Source organism: Coregonus lavaretus, assembly GCF_964263955.1.
Source record: "Coregonus lavaretus genome assembly, contig: HAP1_SCAFFOLD_1650, whole genome shotgun sequence".
Classification (NCBI taxonomy): Eukaryota; Metazoa; Chordata; class Actinopteri; order Salmoniformes; family Salmonidae; genus Coregonus; species Coregonus lavaretus.
The window spans coordinates 85,097-92,832 of NW_028164404.1; positions in this window are offsets into that span (position 1 = coordinate 85,097).

The following is a 7,736-nucleotide window of genomic DNA, read 5'->3' on the forward strand; positions in this document are numbered from 1 at the left end:
GCCTCAGAGGGGTGCCCAAACTTTTTCAGACGACTGGATGTACTTCATAGAAACTGTTACCCTTTATATATTCTAACCACTCTATTTAATGTATTCCATATTAAGGGCCCTAACCTAGGAACACAAATCTTTGTTCCTATTAACATTGTGGACAGTTCTCTCTCTCTCTCTCTCTCTTACTCCACTGTTTTCACTCTTTCTCTCTCTTCACAGCTCTCTCTCTCTTTCGCTCTGACTCACTCCACTGTTTTCACTCTCTCTCTTCTCACAATTCACTTTCTCTCTCGTTCTGTCTCACTCCACTGTTTTCACTCTCTCTTTCTCTATCCTGGGCACTTCATTTAATATAACAGGCTTTTAAAAATGCAATATTGTTGCACAATTTGTATGTAGCCCTTTAAAGTATACAGGTTGAAAATGGCACTGATAAACGCCTAAATTGGTACGCAGTGGCTGTACAGTAACATGCTATACATGACTTCAGACCACAGGCTCTACGCTTCAGAGGACTAAATGTATTTTGAAAGATGAGACGTTGAGGACTATAATAAATACTGCTTTGATGTCATACAAGCAAGCAAAACACCCATGAGTCCAAATGTGCACTTCAAATGTTCTTATTATAAAACTCATGTCAAATACAGTGTCAACATTTATGATCACTATATTTGATGTATAGTTACAAGATGACATGACGTCATACCCTGGGTTATTCTGAACACAATGAGCCTGTTTGTCTACTGTGAATAAACTTAGCCGTGGCATACGCACCTGAATGCACTCATGATTCCTATGCGCATCAAAATTACAATCTGTTTCCAGGAATGTTATTGTGAAAGCCTAACTCTGTAATATACTTTTTTATAACTTAGCTAATCATGTTGGCAATAGAACCAGATGATGCCATCTTCCTAAAAAATGTCTCAGGTGTTGTCAGGCCATTGTTCTGATGTTTGAAGCTCCTCAAGTTGAGGAATTTCACACCTCTGTGTGGGGGTTTCACAAGCCGTTAGGTTTAGATAGGAATTATAATTATGTCCAGTAGTCTGAATTGTGGCAGGGATGAGGCTCAGTTTGTAGAGCATGGTATTTGCAATGCCAGGGTTTAGGGTTTGATTCCCACTGGGGGGCAGGTATGAAAAAAATAATTACACAAAAAATATATTAAGTCACTCTGGATAAGAGTGTCTGCTAAATGACTAAAAATAAACTACAAGGGCGCTGTTACTTTCATTCGAAAAATGTTGCAATGCTGTGTTGATCTGCTGTGGAGGTGTTTTTCCCAGCATTGCAACCTCCCTCCTCCCTGACCCAACAGCATAATGCAAGGAGAATGGCATGTTATATAGAAATATTGATTTGGAGAATGGCGTGTTATATATGAACATTCATTTGGAAGACAATTGCCCACCCAAGGTGTTGTCGCCTAGGCCATTGCTCTGATGTTTGAGGCTCATCTAGCTAAGGGATTTCACATGTCTGTGTGTGGTTTACACAATATGTACGTTTTATGTCCAGAAGTCTGAAATTAATATATTTCCAGATTATGGTTGGGGGGCATATAAAGAGCAACATATGTGAAGATCAGCAGGCTCTGAATGGAGGTGAAGCTTCACTTAATCTACTTTGAAGCAGAGAAAAAAACGGAATGTTGGAGAAGCTGACTTAATCTACTTTGAAGCAGAAAAAAAAATGAAAAATTATTTTTTCAAAAATATGAAAATGAAAAAAAAAAGACATGGGGGCGTGCGGGACGCACTCGCTAAGCGGACCGGCACATTGAACGCGGGTCGGCGACTCCCCGCTTGCCAGGAGCCCTCCGAAAACGTGGACGGATCCTGCCGAGTAAGAAATGATACTCGGGAGGAGACAGAGAGAGGGAGAGGGGACTCTCTCCAATCCCACTGACCTCACTGTTGGGTACATGCTGTCTGGACTATTTTCAGAGAATAGACTGCTTAATGTAACCGACGGGATATGAACCAGGTCTACCGCGGGAGAAAGCAACAGCTTGACCGTTACACCAAGAGGACATTCCCTATTGGGCTGAGGCATAGCCTATTTTTCACATCTGATTTAATTTCATACAACTTAATATTGCTACACTAAAAATCTTTGTCTGGACAATAGCCCATTACTCAGCTTTTATTAGAAAATGAATGGCATGCCACTGTGATCATTTTCTGTGACGACAGAGTAAATTATTATGCAGCCTCAGAGGGGTGCCCAAACTTTTTCAGACGACTGGATGTACTTCATAGAAACTGTTACCCTTTATATATTCTAACCACTCTATTTAATGTATTCCATATTAAGGGCCCTAACCTAGGAACACAAATCTTTGTTCCTATTAACATTGTGGACAGTTCTCTCTCTCTTTCTCTCTCTCTTTCTCTCTCTCTCTCTCTCTCTTACTCCACTATTTTCACTCTTTCTCTCTCTTCACAGCTCTCTCTCTCTTTCGCTCTGACTCACTCCACTGTTTTCACTCTCTCTCTTCTCACAATTCACTTTCTCTCTCGTTCTGTCTCACTCCACTGTTTTCACTCTCTCTTTCTCTATCCTGGGCACTTCATTTAATATAACAGGCTTTTAAAAATGCAATATTGTTGCACAATTTGTATGTAGCCCTTTAAAGTATACAGGTTGAAAATGGCACTGATAAACGCCTAAATTGGTACGCAGTGGCTGTACAGTAACATGCTATACATGACTTCAGACCACAGGCTCTACGCTTCAGAGGACTAAATGTATTTTGAAAGATGAGACGTTGAGGACTATAATAAATACTGCTTTGATGTCATACAAGCAAGCAAAACACCCATGAGTCCAAATGTGCACTTCAAATGTTCTTATTATAAAACTCATGTCAAATACAGTGTCAACATTTATGATCACTATATTTGATGTATAGTTACAAGATGACATGACGTCATACCCTGGGTTATTCTGAACACAATGAGCCTGTTTGTCTACTGTGAATAAACTTAGCCGTGGCATACGCACCTGAATGCACTCATGATTCCTATGCGCATCAAAATTACAATCTGTTTCCAGGAATGTTATTGTGAAAGCCTAACTCTGTAATATACTTTTTTATAACTTAGCTAATCATGTTGGCAATAGAACCAGATGATGCCATCTTCCTAAAAAATGTCTCAGGTGTTGTCAGGCCATTGTTCTGATGTTTGAAGCTCCTCAAGTTGAGGAATTTCACACCTCTGTGTGGGGGTTTCACAAGCCGTTAGGTTTAGATAGGAATTATAATTATGTCCAGTAGTCTGAATTGTGGCAGGGATGAGGCTCAGTTTGTAGAGCATGGTATTTGCAATGCCAGGGTTTAGGGTTTGATTCCCACTGGGGGGCAGGTATGAAAAAAATAATTACACAAAAAATATATTAAGTCACTCTGGATAAGAGTGTCTGCTAAATGACTAAAAATAAACTACAAGGGCGCTGTTACTTTCATTCGAAAAATGTTGCAATGCTGTGTTGATCTGCTGTGGAGGTGTTTTTCCCAGCATTGCAACCTCCCTCCTCCCTGACCCAACAGCATAATGCAAGGAGAATGGCATGTTATATAGAAATATTGATTTGGAGAATGGCGTGTTATATATGAACATTCATTTGGAAGACAATTGCCCACCCAAGGTGTTGTCGCCTAGGCCATTGCTCTGATGTTTGAGGCTCATCTAGCTAAGGGATTTCACATGTCTGTGTGTGGTTTACACAATATGTACGTTTTATGTCCAGAAGTCTGAAATTAATATATTTCCAGATTATGGTTGGGGGGCATATAAAGAGCAACATATGTGAAGATCAGCAGGCTCTGGATGGAGGTGAAGCTTCACTTAATCTACTTTGAAGCAGAGAAAAAAACGGAATGTTGGAGAAGCTGACTTAATCTACTTTGAAGCAAAAAAAAAAAATGAAAAATTATTTTTTCAAAAATATGAAAAAGAAAAAAAAGAAGACATGGGGGCGTGCGGGACGCACTCGCTAAGCGGACCGGCACATTGAACGCGGGTCGGCGACTCCCCGCTTGCCAGGAGCCCTCCGAAAACGTGGACGGATCCTGCCGAGTAAGAAATGATACTCGGGAGGAGACAGAGAGAGGGAGAGGGGACTCTCTCCAATCCCACTGACCTCACTGTTGGGTACATGCTGTCTGGACTATTTTCAGAGAATAGACTGCTTAATGTAACCGACGGGATATGAACCAGGTCTACCGCGGGAGAAAGCAACAGCTTGACCGTTACACCAAGAGGACATTCCCTATTGGGCTGAGGCATAGCCTAATTTTCACATCTGATTTAATTTCATACAACTTAATATTGCTACACTAAAAATCTTTGTCTGGACAATAGCCCATTACTCAGCTTTTATTAGAAAATGAATGGCATGCCACTGTGATCATTTTCTGTGACGACAGAGTAAATTATTATGCAGCCTCAGAGGGGTGCCCAAACTTTTTCAGACGACTGGATGTACTTCATAGAAACTGTTACCCTTTATATATTCTAACCACTCTATTTAATGTATTCCATATTAAGGGCCCTAACCTAGGAACACAAATCTTTGTTCCTATTATCATTGTGGACAGTTCTCTCTCTCTTTCTCTCTCTCTCTCTCTCTCTCTCTCTCTCTCTCTCTCTCTCTCTCTTACTCCACTGTTTTCACTCTTTCTCTCTCTTCACAGTTGTCTCTCTCTTTCTCTCTCTCTCTCTCTCTCTCTCTCTTCGTTCTGTCTCACTCCACTGTTTTCACTCTCTCTTTCTCTATCCTGGGCACTTCATTTAATATAACAGGCTTTTAAAAATACAATTTTGTTGCACAATTTGTATGTAGCCCTTTAAAGTATACAGGTTGAAAATGGCACTGATAAACGCCTAAATTGGTACGCAGTGGCTGTACAGTAACATGCTATACATGACTTCAGACCACAGGCTCTACGCTTCAGAGGACTAAATGTATTTTGAAAGATGAGACGTTGAGGACTATAATAAATACTGCTTTGATGTCATACAAGCAAGCAAAACACCCATGAGTCCAAATGTGCACTTCAAATTTTCTTATTATAAAACTCATGTCAAATACAGTGTCAACATTTATGATCACTATATTTGATGTATAGTTACAAGATGACATGACGTCATACCCTGGGTTATTCTGAACAGAATGAGCCTGTTTGTCTACTGTGAATAAACTTAGCCGTGGCATATGCACCTGAATGCACTCATGATTCCTATGCGCATCAAAATTACAATCTGTTTCCAGGAATGTTATTGTGAAAGCCTAACTCTGTAATATACTTTTTTATAACTTAGCTAATCATGTTGGCAATAGAACCAGATGATGCCATCTTCCTAAAAAATGTCTCAGGTGTTGTCAGGCCATTGTTCTGATGTTTGAAGCTCCTCAAGTTGAGGAATTTCACACCTCTGTGTGGGGGTTTCACAAGCCGTTAGGTTTAGATAGGAATTATAATTATGTCCAGTAGTCTGAATTGTGTCAGGGATGAGGAGGCTCAGTTTGTAGAGCATGGTATTTGCAATGCCAGGGTTTAGGGTTTGATTCCCACTGGGGGGCAGGTATGAAAAAAATAATTACACAAAAAATATATTAAGTCACTCTGGATAAGAGTGTCTGCTAAATGACTAAAAATAAACTACAGGGGTGCCCAAGGGCGCTGTTACTTTCATTCGAAAAATGTTGCAATGCTGTGTGGATCTGCTGTGGAGGTGTTTTTCCCAGCATTGCAACCTCCCTCCTCCCTGACCCAACAGCATAATGCAAGGAGAATGGCATGTTATATAGAAATATTGATTTGGAGAATGGTGTGTTATATATAAACATTCATTTGGAAGACAATTGCCCACCCAAGGTGTTGTCGCCTAGGCCATTGCTCTGATGTTTGAGGCTCATCTAGCTAAGGGATTTCACATGTCTGTGTGTGGTTTACACAATATGTAAGTTTTATGTCCAGAAGTCTGAAATTAATATATTTCCAGATTATGGTTGGGGGGCATATAAAGAGCAACATATGTGAAGATCAGCAGGCTCTGAATGGAGGTGAAGCTTCACTTAATCTACTTTGAAGCAGAGAAAAAAACGGAATGTTGGAGAAGCTGACTTAATCTACTTTGAAGCAGAAAAAAAAAATGAAAAATTATTTTTTCAAAAATATGAAAATGAAAAAAAAGAAGACATGGGGGCGTGCGGGACGCACTCGCTAAGCGGACCGGCACATTGAACGTGGGTCGGCGACTCCCCGCTTGCCAGGAGCCCTCCGATAACGTGGACGGATCCTGCCGAGTAAGAAATGATACTCGGGAGGAGACAGAGAGAGGGAGAGGGGACTCTCTCCAATCCCACTGACCTCACTGTTGGGTACATGCTGTCTGGACTATTTTCAGAGAATAGACTGCTTAATGTAACCGACGGGATATGAACCAGGTCTACCGCGGGAGAAAGCAACAGCTTGACCGTTACACCAAGAGGACATTCCCTATTGGGCTGAGGCATAGCCTATTTTTCACATCTGATTTAATTTCATACAACTTAATATTGCTACACTAAAAATCTTTGTCTGGACAATAGCCCATTACTCAGCTTTTATTAGAAAATGAATGGCATGCCACTGTGATCATTTTCTGTGACGACAGAGTAAATTATTATGCAGCCTCAGAGGGGTGCCCAAACTTTTTCAGACGACTGGATGTACTTCATAGAAACTGTTACCCTTTATATATTCTAACCACTCTATTTAATGTATTCCATATTAAGGGCCCTAACCTAGGAACACAAATCTTTGTTCCTATTAACATTGTGGACAGTTCTCTCTCTCTCTCTTTCTCTCTCTCTCTCTCTCTCTCTCTTTCTCTCTCTTACTCCACTGTTTTCACTCTTTCTCTCTCTTCACAGCTCTCTCTCTCTTTCGCTCTGACTCACTCCACTGTTTTCACTCTCTCTCTTCTCACAATTCACTTTCTCTCTCGTTCTGTCTCACTCCACTGTTTTCACTCTCTCTTTCTCTATCCTCACAACTCTCTCTCTGCCTCACTCGACTGTTTTCACTATTTCTCTCTCCTCACAACTCTCTCTCTCTCTCTCTCTCACTCTCACTCCTCTGTTTGTTTTTTTATAAAGCTAGAAAAAAATATATAAAAAAAAATAAAAAATATGAAGAAAATATGCATCACTAACTGTAAGTCGCTCTGGATAAGAGTGTCTGCTAAATGACTACCAAAAAAATATATATATATATTTTTTTCATAAATATGAAAATGAAAAAAAAGACGACTACCAGGTGAACGCATAACTTACCACGTGCGCGTAGCCAAACACGTCTTTAAATGACCAGTGGGGTCGAATCCGGGTGGGGGGGTGTGATAACTGCCTGAATGGAGGTGAAGCTTCACTTAATCTACTTTGAAGCAGAAAAAAAACCGTAATGTTGGAGAAGCTGACTTAATCTACTTTGAAGCAGAAAAAAAAAATGAAAAATTATTTTTTCAAAAATATGAAAATGAAAAAAAAGAAGACATGGGGGCGTGCGGGACGCACTCGCTAAGCGGACCGGCACATTGAACGCGGGTCGGCGACTCCCCGCTTGCCAGGAGCCCTCCGATAACGTGGACGGATCCTGCCGAGTAAGAAATGATACTCGGGAGGAGACAGAGAGAGGGAGAGGGGACTCTCTCCAATCCCACTGACCTCACTGTTGGGTACATGCT